Raw genomic sequence first — 22,893 nt, 5'->3', positions numbered from 1 at the left:
AGGGGCTCTGCCCTCGCAGCCACAGCGGCTTGCCTCGGCCACTGCCTTAGCTCTCGCAGCCCTGGCTTCATCCGGAAGGTCGTCTGGAAGGACATCCGGAAGGTCATTCTGCTGTCTGGTCTAATTAGTATATTACACTTTTATTATTATAGATAATAAAAGGCAAATATGCAAATTGTCCCCTTGACCGAGAGTTCGACCAGGGAGTGGGGCCGGCTGGCCAACCACCCACAGCCCCTCTACCCAGCCGGCCCCGCCCCTGATAGCGCCCCCCCAACAACATCCGGATCGGGCCGGCTGGACCCCACCCATGCACGAATTTGTGCACCGGGCCTCTAGTATCTTAATAAAGCTGTTTTGAAATTTGTCTTTTAAAAGTGGCTTCAGTTCTGCCACTGTAGTTCATGAAATGTATCAAAGTGAGGTTATAATAAAACCAAGAATTAAAGCCAGTAAATCACAAAATCTTTACTTTAAAAAGTGGATCTGGCTATTTCTTGCTGTTTCATTTTATTTGCTTTCAACAAATGTTGTTTTGAGAAACGTCTGAGAGGACAGTGGATGATTTTCCTCAGATGTTTTATAATAGGCTATCTCATCAGACTGCCTGAAGGGCATGCTTTGTGGGTGTGATTTAAAGTGCCAGGATTCTAAATCAATGTTAAAGAACAGCTCATGAGAGATAATAAGCAGGAAAGTGTGATGGGAAACGCCAGGGGATGCCTCCAGTTTCACCTCTACAAACAGAAGCCAGAGCTTTGGAAGAAGCTTTCACCTCCCTGGGCCTCTCCTCTAATCTGTAAAAGGAGGGTGTTGAAAAGAGATGGACTCTGAGGATCTCGTGTCACTCCTCTCTGTGGGAATGAGATTCTGCTCTGAGAGCTCATATTCTTCTATCAATGATAGAAGGCAAAGGTAGGTGGGGGTGAGATCTAAGCAAATTTTGCACCTGGAAGTAAATGCTGAAGTGTGATGGCCCCCATAACCATAAAATTTGCCTAGAAATACAGTCTCTCCAAAGTCACCATGTTACTGTTCTTTAGGGAACAAAACAGCAAATCAGAGGCTACATGGGAATCAAAACATAACCTGACTCTTCACAATAAGAACCTTTGAATGAGCTTAAAAAGTTATTTATTACAGTTATTTGCTATATTTGTTGCCATTTTCCCTAGGAAAAGTAATCTTTTTTTTTTTTTTTTTTTTTTTTTTTTTTTTTTTTTTTTAATAAAGGCTCCTGTAGTTATTTCTGATTGAAAAATAAAACGGGCCAATTTTAAAATAATTAAATCCTCTATCTAGTTTCCTTTCACATTACTCATCTATTCTCTTGCTCCCTGAGGATCTTACAAACAATACACCTCAGGAAAAATACAGGAAAATGCAATTCCTTTCTTTTCCTCATATTTCTTTATGTGTGCAATAAAAGAGTCCCCATAAGAGCTTTCCATCGTAACTCCAAATGTACAAGTTAAATCTAATTCTAATTGCTACTTACATTAGCTGATCTCACATTTAAATCATGTTGATGACATTTATAAAGGCTTTGGAAACTGTGTGAGCAATTTCTGTTTACTTCAATGAATTATAAGCTAGATGTTGCTCAAGGATTTTTAAAATTTTATTTTATTACCTCAAATTTTACCTCATTTAATTTACTAGGTATGTAAATGGTCAGTGACTGAGAATCTTCTACCCACAAAATACAAAGGAAACTACAGATTTAGCCTTTACTGAGTAATATAAAATATAAATTAATATAAAATGAACACAATTACAAAATAAATTATGTTCTTATAAAAATGTAAAATGACTATAAATTATATATAGAATATTTGATACAGAATACTATATACTATTAGCAACAGATATATAGTATTTGATACAAAATACATATTTAAAATGAAAAAATAAATTACAACAACTTATAAACTTTTAAAAGGTGATAAAGATCAGAAATGTCACAAAATTGAGAAAAAAATTTTTTATTAATTAGCTGCCTAACACACTTCTAGAATACTTTTATCCCTACAATGTCAGCTGAATACTTTTTGGTTGCCTTGTCATATGACAATGTTTGTGTGTGTGTATGTTTCAAAATATCTAATTAAGAAACATCTCTTTTGTCCATTGTATGTTCTGTTTGCTTCTCTGTAAATATTATGAGATCATGATTCTGAAAAAGTCACTAAATATTGTTGAATGAACTATTGCTCAAGTCACAAGTGATCACAAAAGATGGCTATTTATCTAAATCAGTGGCCTAGTCATCAGGCAGCCATTCCTGACCTTTGTGCCCTTCTGATGACTGTACAAATTGAGTTTTCCTTTGCTGTCATTTTCATCTTCCTTCTGCTTTTTCACTTCCTGCTGGAGAAGGTCCTGGCCCTCATAAACATCTTTCTGTCTTCTGTCTTCAGTTTTATTAACTATAATTCTTGGTTATCTTGATTCTTTCCCATATCTTCATGATTTTGAGCATTAGAGCTTTCTGTTTATATTGTGATAGAATAAGAGAGTTTTTGCTATGTTGAAGCTTCTGCTAGCCTTCTTTCTTTCAATCTCATTTTTGGCTTCCCTAGGGATACTTCTTTCATATCTATATTTTTGTGTAGTGAGTAGTTATTCAATAGCTTACACAATATATAATTAACATGCAATATGTCATATAACTTATACAACATAATTCATCTGAAATTGAGGCATGCACAAGAGCAGAAGCTGGCAAACTCTTTGGTAAAGGATCAGATAGTAAATACTTTTGGTATTGGGAGCCTTAAGTGCGTCTCAACTATAGAGTTCTGCTTTTATAGGACTAAAACAGCTATGGACAATATGTAAATAAATGGACATGACTGCATTCCAGTAAATGTTATTTACAAATAAGGCAGCTAGCTGGATTGGGTCCCCAGGCCATGGTTTGCCAAGCCCTGCTCAAGAGCAATTAAAATACTTTCTTCAAAGTGCTGCTGGAGTGTATTAAGCTACACAATTACTCATCATACTTACTCTTATAACAATTTTTATACTGCATACATTGATTTATTAGTGAACGTTATGAGTTCAGCCATTTGAACACTTCCTTATTCTGGCTGTTCTACTGCATTGTAGTGCCATTTCACCTGGAAACACAGGATTTTAGCAGGACAAGGTGCATCTGAAATGCTGAAACAATCCATTCTATGGGGAAACATTTTAAAAAATGACTTCACACACACACACACACACACACACTGCTTGTAGTACAGCAACAGGTTTGGGTCTTACATGGAAGTTCTAATAAATTCTATTTTGCACATATAGCACTAAAAGAGAAAAGAATGCATATGATGTATTTATCATTGAATATATTGCTGATAGGAGAGAATTTCCATTCTGACTAGAAATCAATGAAAATAATTTTACAAGTCTGGAAATTAAATAGTTTTCCCAGATAAACTTCTGGTTCTCTACACTTCAAACCTTGCTACACGACATCCATGCTTCTGTTGCTAGACTGACTATGTGACACATTCAGATCTTAACAAAACTCTGGTTCTGTCCTTTCATGTCTCCACTCTGCTGGGTGGATGGACACAGTGGGCAGCGGGAATATTCCTGGAAGCCATTCCAACAGCAGCATAGCCAGCAATAACTCTGCTATCTTTCTGTATTTGTTTCCTGTGGCTGCTGTAATAATTACCACACACTTGGTGGCTTAAAGCAACACATGTATTCTCTTCCAGTTCTGGAGATCAGAAATGTGAAGTCAGTTTCACTGGGCTGAAATCAAGGTGTCTGCAGGGCCACACTCCCACTGGCGGCTACAGAGGAGAAACCTTTTCCTTGCCTGTGCCAGCATGCTTTGGCTTTTGGCACCTTTCCTCCTCTCTGAGGCCAGCAATGTAGTCTCTAGCTTCCATGGTCACTTTGCCCTCTTTTTTTTTTAAGTCAAATCTCTCTCTGTCTCCTCCTTACAAAGATAATTCTGATTCATTTAAGGCCTACCCAGAAAATCCAGGATAATTTCCCCATCTTAAGATTCTTAAATTAATCATATCTGCAGTCTCCATTGCCTCCTAGGTTGACATCCACAGGTTCTAGGGATTAGGACCTGGTTATCGGTAGGGACCACTGGACAGCCTATCCAGTACCTAAGTTATAAATATAACATACATGTCTCACACCGAACCAAAACTAAATGTGTGCCTGTGGAGAGTGGCTACAGTGTTTGAACAGGTTCAAGCCTCGGACTAATGAGAGGGCAAGTCCTCTCATTGCCATGTGCAAGTCCCAGCTTGGGGGGCAGAGCCCTCCCAACACAATTATAGCCAACAGCTATAGTTGTAAGCTTGACCTTATGGTCCGAACACGTGGCCCTACGTGCCTGAGTGATGTGGGCTTGATAGAGTTCAGGTGCATGTAATTGAGTAGGATCGAAACCCATGAGAATGTTGTAAACATCTTGACCACACTCTTACTTTGCCTCGTGGAATCTGGCTATAAAATACACAGCTTGTAGTCCATGGCGCTGTCGCTAGCTCTCCATCAGAGAGGACAGCATCCCACCCAGACCCAGCTTTCTTCTCATGTCTGCCTTTTCTTAATCCTTCACCACCCCCTCTCAGGCTCACCAAACCTGGCTAAGCTGGCGCGCGTCACATAAGGCGCCCAACGTGGGGCTGAGTATGCCATGGCCAGGCTGGCTTGCCACATGTGTCCCATTCACCCTACCATCAGCTGGATTCCAAAAATGTCTGTGGCCACACCTTCACCACCATAACATAGAAGTCAGAGTGGAATGAGCAGTCCTAACAAATTGAATTTGGAATATATTATTTTTGTGAATTTTACAAAATCTAGGACTTTGTTATATTAACTCAATTAATCCTTACAACTCTATTAGGTTTCACAGATGAAGTAACTTATTTTCAAAGACATTGCAAGGGCCCCAAAAATGAACTTAAAATGGGGCCATGCAAATGAGAGACCCTCCAACTAATGCTTTACTAGTTTTGGGTAAATCCTTCTCTAATCCATTGCTTCCCTCTCCCAGGGTGTTTTATTTTTGGTAGTAAATAGGAAAGACTAAATTTGTGGTCAAGGGCCTCTCTACACAGATTTTCAGTACTATTTCCTTTGTTTCACTTTTTTTAAACTGAGGTTAAATTCACACAATCATCATAAGATATGCAGCCTCTTGTGTTTGTTTTTTCACTTAGCATGTTTTCAAGGTTCATCCATGTTGTTGCAGGTGTCAGTGCTGCATTCTTTTTTATGGCTGAATAATGTTCCATTGTATGGATATAGCACATGTTGTTTACCCATTTATCAGACATTTGAGTTGTTTCCATGGCTACTGTCCTTATGAATATTTGTAAGGGTTCTGCACCCAATTCTAACATATGGGGTTCTTTCCCTCCCACCACCAACCAATTCTCTAACACTAGCTGGGTGAGCTACAATTCAACTCAATTCTGACACTCTCTATCCAGGGATAGTGTCATATTCCATAAGTTAAGGATTCAGTCTTAGAACACTGCCCCCCCTAACCTCCCCCAACGCGCACACGCGCGCGCGCACACACACACACACTTCAGACAAAAATTGAAAGTTCAGGATATCACCTGTGCTTCTGACTACAGAGTGGGGGTTCCAAAGATCCTCTCCTTGGGTTGGATTAAATTGCCAGCGCAGCTCACAGAACTCAGAGAAACATTTTACTTAGTAAATCACCAGTTTATTATGAAAGAATATAACTGAGGAATAGCCAGATGGATGGAACCCATACATAGGAGAAGGTATGGGGAAAGCGCAGGAGCTTCCATGCCCTCTCCCCGCATGCCAATCTCCCCAAATCTCCACGTGTTCACCAACCTGGAGGCTCTCCCAGCCCTCTCCTTTTGGGTTTTTAATGGAAGCTTTAATACATAGGTATGATTGATTAAATCAGTGGTCCGTAAACCGCGGCTCGCAATTAAATCAGTGGTCGGTAAACCAGCACTCATCCTTAGATGCTTTCCAATAGCCACCTAATTAACATAACAAGACACCTTTGTTGCTCTCCTCACTTAGGAAATTTCAAAGGTTTTAGCTCTGTACCGCAAACAGGGGTGAAGACCAAATATACATTTCTTATTATAAATCACAATATTACATAAGTGTGCAAGTGTTTGTTTAACACCTATTTTCAATTTATTTGGGTATACAACCAGGAATAGAATTGCTGGTTCATATGATAGCTATATGTTAACATATACATACGGGGGGAGGGGGGGATGTGAGAGGGCATTGCAATTTAAGTCTTGTCCCTGAGAGTGGTATTAACCTAAAAATAAAAGACTGAAGTGAGAGGCAACAAGTGTTTATTTGATATTTTTAAAAAATAACTATTCCAGAAGCACTGATTCAAGTACAAACCCCCATAGTATTTAAATTAGGGAGTGAAGGCAAGGGGGATTTATGAAAAAGGGAAAGGAAATATTTACATGAGTTAAAGGGAGGAATTTCTGTAGGTGCAAATAAACCAAGTTATTCTTTAGCTATATATGGTGGTGTTAATTCTAAAGAATGTCTTTTATTTTCAGATCGGTAGTCGGAATGTCTGCTTTCCTGTTAGCTTTGAAAATAGTTGTTTGAAATACAATGTTGGTTTGGCCCAGTCCAAAGGTTATTTTGCCTGTTCAAACATTCCAAAGGTTTCAGGAATAAGATGAGCAAGGAGTTGCTCTGAAATGGCTGCCCTATCGCTACTTTTAAATGGCTCCACTCATGTCAACTTTTCACATTAAAATAAAAAGCAACGTCTCTTAACATGGTCATGTAGGGGAGAGTCATTTCTGGGGAGAAGCTGGCCAAGAAAGGAAAACGAAATTTCTCAAGTGGCTCGCAACTCTGGCTGCACTTAAGAATCAGCTGGGTAATTTTTTTTCAAATAGTAATTAAACATTTTGGGAAAACTTAATTTAAAAAAAAAACTTGGGAAACAGATTATTATACCAAACATCTCTCCCAAAATGTTTGAGTGCATTACACCAACCAGACAAAGTCCTTGCTTTGGGACCAGTTTCTGCATTGGACTATGTGTAATACAGCAAATCCTCAATTTTGCAGACCTTGATTTCATGGACTTCAGATTTAATGGACAAAATTTCCAGTCTGTATGTCAAATGTGAAAATTAACCAAGATTGTGTCATATTTAAATTAACAGATTATTTTTTGTTATTAATTCACTGTTATTTTTCACAAACTTTAGCAAATAGGCCATATGTTGGAAAAAACATTGTAGTAATTTCAGCGACATAAATATTACATGTCTACACTATGGTCTACATATTTAAATCCAGGAGTGCCCTAAACCTTTGAATTAAAACTATAATTACCAAATGTTATCCATATTGGGGATCTTATTGTAGCAGGAGGCATAGAATAGAAACAGGTGGTCAGAGAGATTTACCAGAAGGAAAGCAAAGAGGCCAAAGACAAGCCATTTCAAACATTGTGACTCTAGTTAAATACATTTCTAATAACCATTTCCACCTTCCTGGCTCACTGAACCTGCCAGACCCAGGAAATAACCATGATACATGTAAGTCAGCATTTTCCAAAGCTATGGAATATGATCCACTTGTAAGTCATAAAATCAATTTGGTAGGTCAAAAGCAACCACAACAAAAACCATAATTATAGTCCCTCAATTACAAGACACTAACAAATGTTAAGATACAACATTAATTGCTCAATGTTTTGTTAAAATAATACTATATTAAATATACACATAGAATTTAAATGCATCTAAATTTTTCAAAAGTAAACATGTATAATCTTAGATTCTGGGGTATAAAGTAACTTAAATAAAAACTAGAATCAGATTTTTATGGCCTTTCCTATACAATAACATCAGCAGGAAAGTGAGCCCTGGAAAAGAATAGCTAAATCCATCAGTCAGAAACTTTCCATAGGGTAAATCTGTAAAATACAAACATTGGGGGTGCTTCAGATATAGTGTGGATAGAAATTAGGTATTCTTTCTAACCCAAAGCATTTTCTAAGTTTTCTACCTTGGACCCCTGGATAACACAAAAAATAGTAATAGCTATCATATCATCTGCTGAAAATTAACTTTGCCAGACATTGTACTAAGCATTTTGGTAACATTAGCTAATTTATTCCTCCCAGAAACTTACTATATTTTAAAGATAAAGAACCTTAGTCTCAAAGACATTAAATAACCCCCATGTATTTACAAATTAACTGGTATACTTCTATATAACTCATAAAATCAAGAAATTATAGAAATAGAATATACTTGAAACTTATAGTAAAAATAATACACATCAAAACTCATTGGATGCTACTAAAGCTGTGTTTAGAGGAACATTTATAGACTTATTTGCATATATTAGAAAAGACAAAATGCTGATAATCAATAATCTAAGCTTTTATCTCACACGAAGTTCTAAGAAAATTAGCAAATTAAAGTCAAAGAAATAGAGTGAAGAAAATAAAGAACATGAGGTAAGGAAATAGAAAACATATATACAGGAGACACGTCAATAAGCTGAAGATTAGGTCATCACAGAGGATAAATAATTTGCCCAAATGACAGAGCTTAGATAACCCAGTTATTTGGTTCCCTAGAGTCTAGGGCAGGGGTGGGCAAACTTTTTGACTTGAGGGCCACAATGGGTTCTTAAACTGGACCAGAGGGCTGGAACAAAAGCATGGATGGAGTGTTTGTGTGAACTAATATAAATTCAAAGTAAAGGAGCGGAGGGGAGAGCAAGAGAACCGGATGAACAGCTGGATCCGGCCCGCGGGCCGTAGTTTGCCCAAGGCTGGTCTAGGGCCTACCCTAGACCAAACTCAGGCCATGGTCTTAAAAGCTACTATTTTAAACAACAGGGGGAAGAATTTTGTTAAATAACATTCTCTATGGGATTTTTCCAATTACTTGGAAAACCAAAGCACTGCCTTACAGTTAACATTAAGAACCTAGGTAGCAGAAATTGTATACACTTCCCTGAAATAGTTCCCAAACACCTCATAATACTCTGCGCCCTGTGATATTTAACAAACGTTAATTCAATATCTCACTGCACCGTTTCTCTATTTTACTTAGAGTGTTTGTTTATATACCCGTTGCAGCAAAAAATCCCCGGTGACTCTGGAAGTGTGTTCATGGGACCAGCAGCATCAGCAACAGCACCTGGGAACTTGTTGGATATGCAAATTCTCAGGCTACTTCTCATACTGAATCGCCCTCTCCAAGTGCAGCCCCCAAAAAGCTGTGGTTTAACAAGCCTTCCAGGTGATTGTAATACAGCTGAAGTCTGAGAACCACTGCTCTAAGGTAAGGTGAGAAGCACTTCCAGAAGCATCTCAAAATGTCACCTGCAGCTGCAGCTACAGGGGCTCCCAGGGCTCTGCACATTCACCAGGGTGGACAGTTAATGCAACTGCTAACGGCTCTGAGTAAGACAGGAGACTCATTATCAAAGAGGAGCTTCCTTGGCTCTCACAGAAGACAGGCTCTAATTGCAAAAATGGGTGTAAACAGCATTTCCCCACTTCCTGCAAGAAAATACAAGAAATTTAATGAGCGTACAACACCAAGATATGCTAGCCTGAACATTGGATCATTCACCAGGGTAGAGCTGACCCTCCCTAAAAAGAACATTAACAGGAAAATAGAAGTGAATGAATAAACGGGAGGGGGTGGAGGGGTTGAACACTATTTTAATAACAGCCAATTAGATAGAATAAAAAGATGCATCAGCACCTTAACACCAATTATCCTAAGGAAACAATGACTATACTTACTCATCTATATTTCCCCTTGCCTTATTCCTCCCTTTATGTTGAGAAGAAAATGAGGGAAAATGTTTCCTCCTCGTTTCCCTAAGCTCACTCTTTTCAACTAACGCTGGGCACACCCAGAGGCTCCCCCAGAGTTTCTTTTAACAAAGCAGAGCACTTGCCTTTCCAGCTTTGTTTTTTCGTTGCTGTTGTTTTGTTTTGGTTATTTTCGCGGACTTGCTCCTGTCCGAATCAGACATGAGCTAACCTGAAGGTCTGAATGGCGCTCTCCTGATGATTAGAGGGGGAAAAGGAATGTGTGCACATTTCACTACAATTTCTTTCTCCTTCTCCCTGATTTCTCCCACCAACTCACACCATATAGAAGTTAGCGCACCAAGTCTCCTGCTGGGAGAGTGAGGAGCAGTGAGCTGGGGTGCAGCAGCATCTAGGTGGCTTCCCCAGATCATAGCGCAGGTGCTAACTCTGTGCCCGGAACTTGAAAGAAAAACAGCCGTCTCTTTCTTATAATGATTCTGTAGTCTACTTTTTAAAGTACTGAAAGGGCGGGGAGAGACCGACTCCATGTTCCCTTTGTTCCATGTCCTCCACCTTGTGGAGTCAGGTTCCCGCCCTAGAACCTCTCCAAGAGCCCAGCCCACACTTTTGAATTAGCCAATAGAAATGCAAGAGGAAAGTAAGCCGCGCCCTGCCCCCATGTGCAACCTGACCCCGACCAATCAGCGGAGGCCACACTACCTCACCCCTCCTACCTCTCCCAGGCCCCCTATAAATCAGCGCTTTTGGCGCCTGGGGCTCTCTCTCTGCCTCCTGCCGCTGCTCGGGGAGTGGTGGATGGGGATTTGCTTTTGCATCGGACTCGGCTCCCTGGTGGTCTTTGGGGATCACGAAATCTGGGCATAACAGTACAAAAATAATTCATGCTCATTTTAACTAATTAAAATACTTCAATGTTGCACCTATAATATCAGTGTTTAATGTAAACAAACTTGTGATGGACAGCTGTGGGGAAATCTTGTGTAAATTTGGTTGGGAAACCGTTCTGCTTCCTAAAGGATTCACACATCCTCACTTGGTGCAAGGCACACCAGCTCAATTTGCACCAACACTCACACCTGGGACTATTGCATCTAAAGGAAGTGATACAAGACTCCATGGCCAATTGGTACCAGTGGGGGTAGTCTAATGGTGCCAAGCTAGAAGGGACAGCCTAAACCACATTGCTTTGTGGTGTGACCCCCACTGTGTTTGCCTCCTGTACTTCCAAGGTCCTTCCAAATTCCCAAGCCTAGTTCTTCAATTTTAATCTTCCAGCCAGTTCTGAGACCCACTCAGCCAATTCTTCTGAATATTCTCAGTAGAGATGAATTTTTTTCCTTTAAGGGTAGATTTGAATTTTGAAACAGCCAAAGGCATTTGGAATCAAGTGATGAAACTAGTCAACACTGTATACGGACACACACCCTGACACATACACAAATGAGGAGTGATTACCAAGTTTTGACATTTTCCTGCCTGACAAGGAAAATGCTGCCAAAAATGTCTTAAACAATGGAAACATTGTTAATTACAATGAGTGGATTTTAACATTTCTTAATCTCACTCTTTAAAAGGATGGAATTAAAATTTGTAGATTAAAATCTGTTTCATTATTGCCTACCCAGTGGCCTAACAGGAGTCACAGAGGCCCTAGGAATACTTTATAATAGATAAGAAAAAAATTAGGCTTACAGATCCATAATTTAACAAAATACGTAAAGATGATTGAATCCTAAAAAACAAAAATTAACTGATTATTTAAAATTATATTGGAGTTACCAAAAACAGTTACAAAAGTCATAAATAGAAACAATAATTTCTGGAATAATAAAAAAGAAGTATTTTCAACATACAGAATTTACTACAGAAAGATATAACAAAGGTGTAGGGTTTTGAAACAAATATTAAATGCTATCAAAATCTCCCACTTCACGTGGTTCATTATGTAATGAAAAAGCATATACAACTGGAATCATGGAAATGCCATTGATATCTGCCAAGCTTGCTGAACAACCAAAATGGTTGGCGCAGGACTGTCTTTCAGCAAAATGACTGGTTCAGGAGGCTCTCAGAAGCACACAGTGTTACTTTGAAAGATGTTTTCTGAGAAAACCGCAAAAGCTATAAAAGCAATACAAAAAATAAACAGCAGCACAAGTCCTGCCAATTATATCCTTTCCTACATCTGGTGACATGCATAGAGATAGGAAAAAAAATACCTTGTAGAAAAAGAATATAAATGAAGTATAGAAAGAATATAAGAATTTTAAAACTATATCATTGTAGACTCTGCTAAAATAAGTTGAGATAGCATCTAAGTTTGACCAATGCTAACTGCTTATAACTCAACCCCCTACTTAAATCTACTAGGGGCTATAAAAATTTATAAAATCGAACTTTTGAATATGAAAATATTCAGCACTGGTAATGGGAATATTTTGCATCTTTTGGTGAGTAAAAGGGCTATCAAGTCAAGAATATTTTAATGAAATGAGAGATAATTTAGAGATTCTTATTTAATACTTTCATTTTATATTGGGCCAATTAAGAAAAAAAAAACCCAGATAACCTTGGTTTTGACTTAGTAATAAACTTGAAACCAGGCATCATGACTTGAAACTCTGTGCCAACTCTAATACCCAGCTTCCCAAGCTACTGAAAATTACCATGAACATTAACAGCAATATATAAAAAGGGAGCCTGGGTTATATAAATGCACATCAATACTAATAGGGAAAAGACCATTTATTGTGATGGATGTGTTCACTGAATGTAAAAAAGGAAATTATTGAAGATAGAGTAGAAGGGGAAAAATCTATAAATATCGAGGCTCCCTGCAGGAGAAGGGGATTAACCACATGGAAATTAAAGAAAAGCTAAAGGAAAACACTGAGTTCACATGTGGAGAAAATATTAAAAAGCATCTCACTGCAGGCTACAAGATAAAGGCAATGCACTTGCAAAGCCAGTTCTAACATTCATTAAATGTCATGAAATGAGACAGTATAGGCCCAGAGGCATGGAATAGCTGTTGATGGAAAAATAGAAGCAGGCAAATAAAAGGGTCACTCTTTTAAATAAAGCACAAGGAAGGTTCATCAACACCAACAAATTTTTGCAAGCTTTGTAAATGTATTGGTACAAATGAACACTGGCATGCCCTGTGAGAACTTGGAAATAGAAACCGTGATGTGGCAGCAACCTAAAAAGGATCCAAAAGTTAATTCCAAAAGCACTTGGATCTGGACCCACTGAGCTGGAATAAAAGAAAGCCACCTTGGAGATGTTGTTCAAGAGATGCTACAAAACTCTTTAGTTAAAATAATTCCCTGCCACGGTTCATGAAATCCCCTTATTACTCACTTCTTTAAAGCCATTTAAGACTCTGTATTAAAATATAAGTATTATTTGGGTTTCTGGACAATATAGAATGAAGTAATTTGTAGCCGCCACTACTAGAGCCTTATTTCATCCTGGTCCTGCTGAAGAAATGCCTTTTGCCCGGCCTCCCTCACTGGTAGACACATTCTCCAGGGCTCAGCTTAAATATCAGTTCCTTAGTGACACCTTCCATACCCCTTTGTCCACCCTGGGAAAATTTCCTTCCTCTCCTCTGTGTCCCCAGCACTCTAAAGGATTCTGTGGCACCAAGGGCATCATCCATAGTTACATGGAGACATGTTCGTTTTCCTCAGTGGCTAAGGGCCCTTGGGAGTTAGAGCTGTCTTTCTTAATCATTGCCCAGCCAAGAGGCTGACATTGTAGGCTCTAAAAGAAAAAATGAATGAGTGAAAGGGCTCTAACATTTGGAAAGCGAACTGGTCTTCGTGACGAAACATAGTGCAGCCTGGATGAATTATGCTGAGGGCAAGAGTCAGCATCAGAGTGGTGGTCCTGAAGCAAGAGGGCAATTCCATGAGGGCACCGGCTATCTTGCCAGTTCCTGAAAGGTGTCTCATACAAAACAATAAACATGTGAGCAGAGCTGAGGGGGTGCAGGTGAAGAGAAAAAGACCGCCATAAGAAAGAAAGGGCACAGATGGAGGATACAGGGAAACAACATTAAGCCCTCTACAGAGATCTGCTTGGATCAAGCCCACCTACTCCCCGTGAGTGTGGATTTGGTGGGATGACGTGAGGAGTGAATGAAGTGAGATCAGGGAAAAGACAAGAAAGGAAGTTCTGCATTTGTAACTGGGTACCTCTCTGAATCTGTTTCCTTCTCTTACTCTGTTTGCCTACTGGGATTTGAAGGGATTAAATCAGAGAAAATGTACCTGAAATCACTGTACAAAGTCCCTTAGGATTGAAATGTATTATTTGTTTTGGTCTAACCAAGACAATGAAGTTAAAAAACCACCTGTTAATGAAAATAAACATATATGTAAGAAGATTAAAGGTTGGCTATAGTGACTTAGGTTGGCACAATGACTACCAAAAATTCTTGAGTATTTTATCAACAGCTTTGATGAAACAGGTACAGACATATAACACAAGTCTTGATACTAATGAAGGAAAACTTTTGCTAGCTGTTGTGGATTAAATCAACTGGCATACTAATATAAACAGACACAAATGCTAATTCAAGTTAAGTTAGGCACATTATGACAAGCCAAAGGATGAGGATAAAATTTCTTTCAGAAAACAAAGCATTTCACAGTGCATAACATTGACTTTAAACTCACCCTGATCAGCTTTATTCTCTCTGATACAGAACTAAACTTGCTGATACCAGTGTTTCCCTCAGAAGCAGAGGAGAAAAATGCATATAGAAAAATAAGCACAAGGCAATAAGGGGCTAAATGTGCAAAATGGTTAAAAACAAATTATGAAACATTAGCACTGGAAGTGACCTTACAAATCATCTAAGCCAAAGATCGTCATCTCTACACATAGGATTAGTTCGGCCAACATGGGGCCTTGGACATATTTTTGGATCAAATACTTTGCTGTAGACCCCACTATGCACAGCAACTTCCCTCTTCTTGTCCCTACTGGGTGGACTTTGTGACCTCCGAAATCCAGCCCCTTCACTTTACTGAGGAGAACACCAAAGCCCAGACAGATTGTGACCTGGTCAAGGCCACTTGTCCAACACTTTACTGGTAGGTAGTGCTACAATTTAAAATCCAAACAGTCTGATTTCTAACCAAAACTGGTGCTACAAATTCTAATAGAAAGGAACCTCGGATAGCAATTTAGTTGGGAAGAAGGGTCTGAGAGTCTTGCCTTGAGGTTGCATTTGAGTAGCAATTACATAGCGTTTACCTAATCATTTGTTTAAGGTGTGGGAGATGAAAGCTCCCCGCACTGCCCGGTGGCTTCTCTGCTGCTGCTCACAGACAGCTCTTTCCAGGGCCCTGTCCACCTCCAAAAGGAGGTCCATGTCTTCTGGGCTATGCTTGTTTGACTGCTTATAGTAGGTTGACAACTGTAAGTCAACAAGGCCAAAGGTATTCTTTGTAAATTCCTGTTTTATCTTATTTCCATGTCTGCATTTATTATAAAGTGCTTGGTTTAGAGAGTGAAAGATTAGCTCAGTCTGAGGAATGAGAGTAAAACTTATTTTTAAGTCAAGAGAGCAGGCAGTTATCCCCACAATGCAGAACACAGGTAAGGCAAGGGGCTGATTGGCACAAAATTATCTTACCTGTTTTTTTCCCCTCAAACTGAATTTTGCAGGCAATGTTTTTCACTTTAAAACCTAATAATATGACATTTTCCCCAAATCATATGCAACTGAACTTAGATAATTGCTCATTTTTACCACTTATAGTCCACTTTTGGAGGGTATTTAGCAAGCAATTTAGCCTTCTGAGGTTTGGAGGGGAAATATAACAGAGGGGACAAATATTACCCAGTTAGTTTTGTTACAATAATTGATTTTTAAGTTTATTCTTCCATAATTAATGACTTTAAAATAAAAGCCCTAGCTTTTCCTTGATGGTACAATAATTGCCAACACAAGACTAACCCCTACTGGGAGCATCTGTCCTTGTTAGATAGATATGACGTGTGAAAAGTCAAATAGCCTAAACCAGATGTCTCCAATAGCCTTAACAGATCATTTAATTCTCTGTGAAGAGGTAAAAGGAACTTTCTGAAATCAAAGCCTTCACCATCTTTAAGCAGTAATTGTGTCTAATTATACTTGGTATTTTGAGAAGTAGAAAAATAAATTTACAAATGATGTCATTGTAGGTTTTAAATTATAATTATTGCTTCAGATAATTAAGAGAACACTAAAGCAGTATTATCCAATCAGATGTGTCTACCCTGTACATACATATAAAAAATCTTTTCAAAGTTTGGAATCTTTAGGACACACTTGCATATGGACAAAAACCAGGTTTAATTATATACATATATATACCAGAGGCCCCATGCATGAAATTTGTGCACAGGGGGGTGTGTCCCTCAGCCCAGCCTGCACCCTCTCCAATCTGGGACCCCTCCAGGGATGTCCGACTACCCGTTTAGGCCCAATCACAGTAGGATTGGGCCTAAATGGGCAGTCAGACATCCCTCTCACAATCCAGGACTGCTGGCTCCCAACTGCTCGCCTGCCTGCCTTCCTGATTGCCCCTAACCACTTCTGCCTGCCAGCCTGATCACCCCCTAACCACTCCCCTGCCAGCCTGATTGCCCCAGCCTGCAGGCCTGGTCATCCCTAACTGCCCTCCCCTGCAGGCATGGTCCCCCCCAACTGCCCTTCCCTGCAGTCCCGGTTGCCCCCAACTTCCCTCCTCTGCAGGCCTGGTCCCTCCCAGCTGCCCTCCCCTGCTGGCCATCTTGTGGTGGCCATCTTGTGTCCACATGGAGGCAGCCATCTTGTGTGTTGGAGTGGTGGTCAATTTGCATATTACTCTTTTATTAGATAGGATAGATGCCTGTTGCACAGGTGGGGTCCGGCTGGTTTGCCCTGAAGGGTGTCCCGGATCAGGGTGGGGGTTCCCTTGGGGTGTGGAGCGGCCTGGGCGAGGGGCCTGTGGTGGTTTACAGGCTGGCCACGCCCCCCAGCGACCCAAGCGGAGGCCCTGGTATCTGGGATTTATGTATCTTCTATAATTGAAACTTTGTAGCCTTGAGCAGAGGCCAGGGCGGGCGAGAAGCTTGGCTTCTTCCATCGCTGGGGGCAACCCAAGCCTCCTGCTCGCTCTAGCTCTGTGGCTGCCACCATCTTGGTTGGGTTAATTTGCATACTTGTTATGATTGGCTGGTGGGTGTAGCAGAGTGATGGTCAATGTGTATGTTTCTCTTTTATTAGTATATCCTATCTAATAAAAGACTAACATGCAAATTAACCATCACTCTGCTACACCCACAAGCCATGCCCACCAGCCAATCAGGAGCGAGTATGCAAATTAACCCAACCAAGATAGCTGCGGCCATGGAACCAGCAGAAGGCTTGGGTTTCCCTGGTAATGGAGGAAGCCACGCTTTCCGCACACCCTGGCCAGCCTAGGCCTCCACTCAAGGCTACAAAGTTTCAATTATAGAAGATAAATAAATCCCAACAAAAATGGATGCAGCCACGAAATGAGCAGGAGGCTTGGCTCTGCTGAAGGCTACAAAGTTTCAACTATAGAAGATAAATAAATCCCAGATACCAGACCTCCGCTTGGGTCGCTGGGGGGCGTGGCTGGTCTGCAAACCACCACAGGACCCTCGCCCAGGCCACCCCACACCCCAAGGGAACCCCCACCCTGATCTGGGACACCCTTCAGGGCAAACCAGCTGGCCCCCACCTATGCACCAGACCTCTATCCTATCTAATAAAACAGTAATATGCAGATTGACCATCACTCCAACACACAAGATGGCTGCCCCAATGTAGACAAAAGATGGCCAGCAGGGGAGGGCAGTTGGGAGGGACCAGGCCTGCAGGGGATGGTAGTTAGGGGTGACCAGACCTGCGGGGGAGGGCAGTTAGGGGCAAACAGGCTTGCAGGGGAGCAGTTAGGCATCAATCAGGCTGGCAGGGAGTGGTTAGAGGGTGATCAGGCTGGCAGGGAGAAACGGTTAGGGGCAATCAGGAAGGCAGGCAGGCGAGCAATTGGGAGCCAGCAGTCCTGGATTGTGAGAGGGATGTCCGACTGCCCATTTAGACCCGATCCTACCGGGATAGGGCCTAAACAGGCAGTCAGATATCCCTCAAGGGGTCCCAGATTGGAGAGGGTGCAGGGTGGGCTGAGGGACACCCACCCCGTGCACGAATTTCATGCACCAGGCCTCTAATACACACACACACACACACACACACACACACACACACACACACACAAACATATATATATATATATATATATATATATATATATATATATATACACACACATACCTATACCTAGTAGGATATATATATATATATACCTATACCTAGTAGGATATATATATATCCTACTAGGTATATGACTGAATTCAGTTATTTTCCTCTGTGACTCATATTATGATCTGATTTAAGATCTTGTGTGCAGTTGATTTCAGCCACATTGATTCCAATCTTCAAAACAGGTTTCCCATTTGACTTTGCTTTTTTTTAAAAGGGAACTCTAAAACACACCCGATTTTAAAATATCAGAATAAATACCAGTAACTCCAGGTAAATTGGAATCATGTGCTCTCAGAAAATCAGAAATTGCATTTTATCCTGGCATAACTATGTTTAGCAGCAAAACTGCTTGCTATCTTGGTAAATTATCACTGAAATGTTTGTTGCCAGCACTCTTGAAAAGGTCACAAGTTCTTAGTGGAAACAGTGAGCAAAAGGCCTCTTTTATTCCCATTCTGGATTAGCCTACAACTAATCAAAAGTACTTCAATTTTAAATATCAATCATAGTTTACTTATTTTTCACAAAAATTAAATTCTTTAGTCCTCTGGTATGTTGTTTTGTTTTTAATTAAATAAGGTTGCATTTGTTTCACTAGAATACTACCTTGCTTTTACTATTAGAGAGATGTTAACAGCAACGTGTAAAATTTGTGGGAGTCAGAAGAAGGGAGAATAACTTTTGCTATATCTCACAGAAAAGGCTTTGGATACTATAAGTGTTCTCAGTTTTGACAGAAGAGCCCCCAAAGGAGATATTACAGAGTGAACAGACCTAGCCAAAAACATATATTATTTTGTTTTGAAATAGGCATGGTTTATGGAAAACATATTCTAGATCCCCAAATGAAGCAATTCACTTAACAATTCTCTGAGGTGGAATTTGCAGAAACTGTACATTTTTAATAATTTTTAATTAAACCTTACATTCATTAGGAAATTCTAAAGCTTACATAGCAACACAGATATGCACAAAACCGAAAATGATATTTTTAAAAATTGGGCTACCCTATTTTCCCATTATTGTTCGCATTTTATTTCCTCAAATTGAAAGCTTGAATATGAAGATTATCAGAAGTTATTCATTATACTGTTAGAGAATATATCCTCCACCTATCCCAGGGTGTATATTTGTTCTACAAAATTAATGTATTTCCAAGTTGATACAAATAAGCAAATTCTGTTTACTAATGTGGTCCAGATCCCAACTTTCAAATCACTTGAGTACCCAGGAGCAAATAATTTCTTAAAGGCCCAATAATCATATGTGTTAATTTGTTTGCCTGTGAGACCCAATATGCAATGATGTCAAGATATTATACTTTTTTGTCTTAAGGAAATCCTAGAATGATTCCAATGCCCTAAGATTAGAATTTCTAATGTCTCATTTTTAAGTGAGTACTTCAAATTTAGGCAACTACTATGATGCACAGAAATAGTTGAATTGCCTCTTGGTATGGCTTTTAGTAGGTAATAGTCTTACTTTTCTCCAGTCCTTTAAAGTTTGAGGGGTTAGGTTCTTGGGTATGAAAGTAAAGAAATCCTATATAATAAAAGCCTAATATGCAAAAAATTGTCCCCTCAACCGGGAGTTCGACCGCTCGCTATGACATGCGCTGACCACCAGGGGGCAGCACGGAACACGGCAGGTGTCAGTGATGTGGCGCTGGCAGCGGGTGGCAGTGGAGGCGCTGCTGGCCCTGATGGGCCCCAACGAGAGCGGGACCGCAGAGGGATGGTGGAGCAGGTGAAAGGGCTGGCGCCAGGCGAAGGTGGGTGCGAGCGGGGCCTGATCGCCCTGCCAATCGCCCTGCAGACGGCAACCAGTGGCGGCGGCAGGCGGCCACCAGGTGCTGAGGGAGCTGGGTGGGGGCCTAGGTGCTTCCAGGGCCCAGAGGTCAGCTGGGACCTGCCCTTCCACCCCAGATGCTCGCACTTCGAATGCTGGCCAGGCCTAGTTTCCTCCTCTAGTACATAAGCAGTTCACAAATACTGGCTTTTTAAAAAAGCTACATTTCCTATAAAAATGTATAGAAACTCTCTTCTAGATTAAGAATCAGAATCAAGCTCCTGGATAACACAAACATTGAGTCATGGACCATATGTCTATTACATTTGCTAGACCCCAGACAGGATTCCCTGAAGGCAGATCCAGGAGATGTGTGAGAAGTCAGAATGATGAATGGCTGAATTCCATCATCGTGCTCACGCAGGAGGTATTTCAACCTTAAAAATGTGCTGCAGCACTCTCAAATTTTCCATACAGAACACTCATTTGATAAATTCCTTATTATAGTTTCTGAGATGAATGATAATCACCATGGCATTTTCTACTTATCATACCTAAAAATAAAAGCAATTATAAAAATAAAAATACTTTAAAAAACATACCTACAAATAAAACAAATACATGATTGCATTCACAGAGCTCCAAAAGAACACTTTGTTTAAATCACTGTTGCAGTATTTTTTTTTTAATGGGAATTTGTGGGAAACTCAGTGAAAAACTGTCAGCAGGTATCTGTAGAAAGTGACCAAAAGAAACTGGAAATGAATTTGGCAAAGCTAGGCTAGAACAATGAAAACACTGCAAATCAAAAAGAAATCAGAGATCTCAAGTTTTAGGAAGTATAGGCTGAAAAAATAACATGTGAGCTTGTATGTAACTATCTAAAAAGTATTCAGAAAAACCATAGATTAGTGTTCACTGGGAGACAATAAGACATGTTAGTCAGGAGCCTGGGCTCTGCAGTCAGTCAGAGCTGACTATGACTGCCCACTGTTACTCACAAGCTGGTAATCTTAGGGAAGTAACCCAACCTCACCAAGTCTCAGTTTCCTGAGCTGTAGAGTGGATACAACTTCCATAATAGTGAATATAAGAATTTAATAGGAGACTAGACTTACCTGAAGAAAGAAGTGCTGAAATGGAAGAAATGCAGCACAGAAAAAGTTACTTCAGAGAGTAAGAGAGGATAGAGTGAGAAATACGTTTATTCAAAGGCAGAGACTGTTACAAAGACAATATTTAAAGTGATGAAAGGCTTCAATCCTCTTATTTAAAAAAAAAACACAAATCCCAAGAATAATTGTTTAAAAAGCGTATCACATAAAGTGAAGACAGCCCTATCCGGTTTGGCTCAGTGGATAGAGGGTCAGCCTGCGGACTGAAGGGTTCGGGTTCGATTCTGGTCAAGGGCATGTACCCTGGTTGCGGGCACATCCCCAGTAGGGGGTGTGCAGGAGGCAGCTGGTCGATGTTTCTCTCTCATCGATGTTTCTGGCTCTCTATCCCTTTCCCTTCCTCTCTGTAAAAATTCAGTAAAATATATATTAAATAAATAAATAAATAAATAAATAAATAAATAAATAAATAAATAAATAAAGTGAAGACAACCAGACACAGGAAATCCTAAAAACCAGTCAGGAAAAAAAAAAAAAAAGAATATTATCCTATATAATAAAAGGCTAATATGCAAATTGTCCCCTTGACTGGGAGTTCAACCGGGAGTTTGACCAGGGGGGGCCGGCCAGCCAACCGCCCAAGGCCCCTCCCCTCAGCCGGCCCAGCCCAATCGGCCCTGATCAGGACAGGCCAGCTGGACTCCACCCGTGCACGAATTTGTGCACTGGGCCTCTAGTCTATAAATAAGTGACAATTAGAGTGTCAGCTGACTTCTCAATAGTAACAATGGAGGTCAACTAACAAAAGAATGGTAACTACAATGTACTGAAATAAAATAGCTATCAATTCAGAATTCTATACACAACAGAAATATCCTTAAAGAATTAGGATGTTCCTTACACTTAAAAATTATTAAAATGGCCCTAGCCAGTGTTGCTCAGTGGATAGAGCATCAGCCTGCAGACTGAAGGGTCTCTCTCTCTCTCCCTCCCTTCCATTCTCTAAAAATCAATAGAAAAAATATCTTCTGGTGAGGATTAAAAATAATATTTGGAGCCCTGGTCGGTGTGGCTCAGTTGGTTGGGTGTCATCCTGTGCATCAAAAGGTTGCTGGTTTGATTTCTGTTCAGGGCACATGACCAGGTTGCAAGCTTGATCCCCATGTGAGGGGCATGCAGGAAGCAACTGACTAATGTCCCGCTCTCACATCGATGTCTATTTTTCTCTCTCCCTCTCCCTTCCTCTCTGTCCAAAAATATACATATATTTTGAAATAGTCTTTAACCATATTAATGCAAAGTAAAATCATAATGAGATACCATCATACACCCACCACATTGACATTTCAAACTCTTGACAACAGCAAGTTTTGGTGAGGATGTTGAGCAAAAGTAACTCATACACTGCTGATGGGAGTGTGAATTGTTAGAACTTTGAAAAACTGGCATTATCCATTCATCAATTTTACACTTAGGTGATAGGGATGTTTTATGATCTCTCAATACTTAAAAGTAACAGTACGAGGAAAAAAGAAAAATTAACATATATTTCCAAAGATAAACAATAGGAGAGGAGGCTCTGGAAAGTAAACTCTACTTTGGAGAGCAAATTGAGTAAAAAGTAGACATTCTTTGCTCTACACAGAATTTCAAGGTTTGTGAATAAATCCTGAAACACTAAACACTCCCATTACTTTACATATTTTCAAAGTAAGATGGTACCCAAGCTAGTATAAATACTTTTATCCATTTTAAGTAAGCAACATCTGAGTTGATTGTTGGAGGCATTCTGCTACAAAAGAACCGGGCAGATCTCAAGT

Source organism: Plecotus auritus (assembly GCF_963455305.1).
Source record: "Plecotus auritus genome assembly, chromosome: 7".
Classification (NCBI taxonomy): domain Eukaryota; kingdom Metazoa; phylum Chordata; class Mammalia; order Chiroptera; family Vespertilionidae; genus Plecotus; species Plecotus auritus.
The sequence above is the reverse complement of the archived record's forward strand: the minus strand, read 5'-3'. Positions refer to the sequence as shown.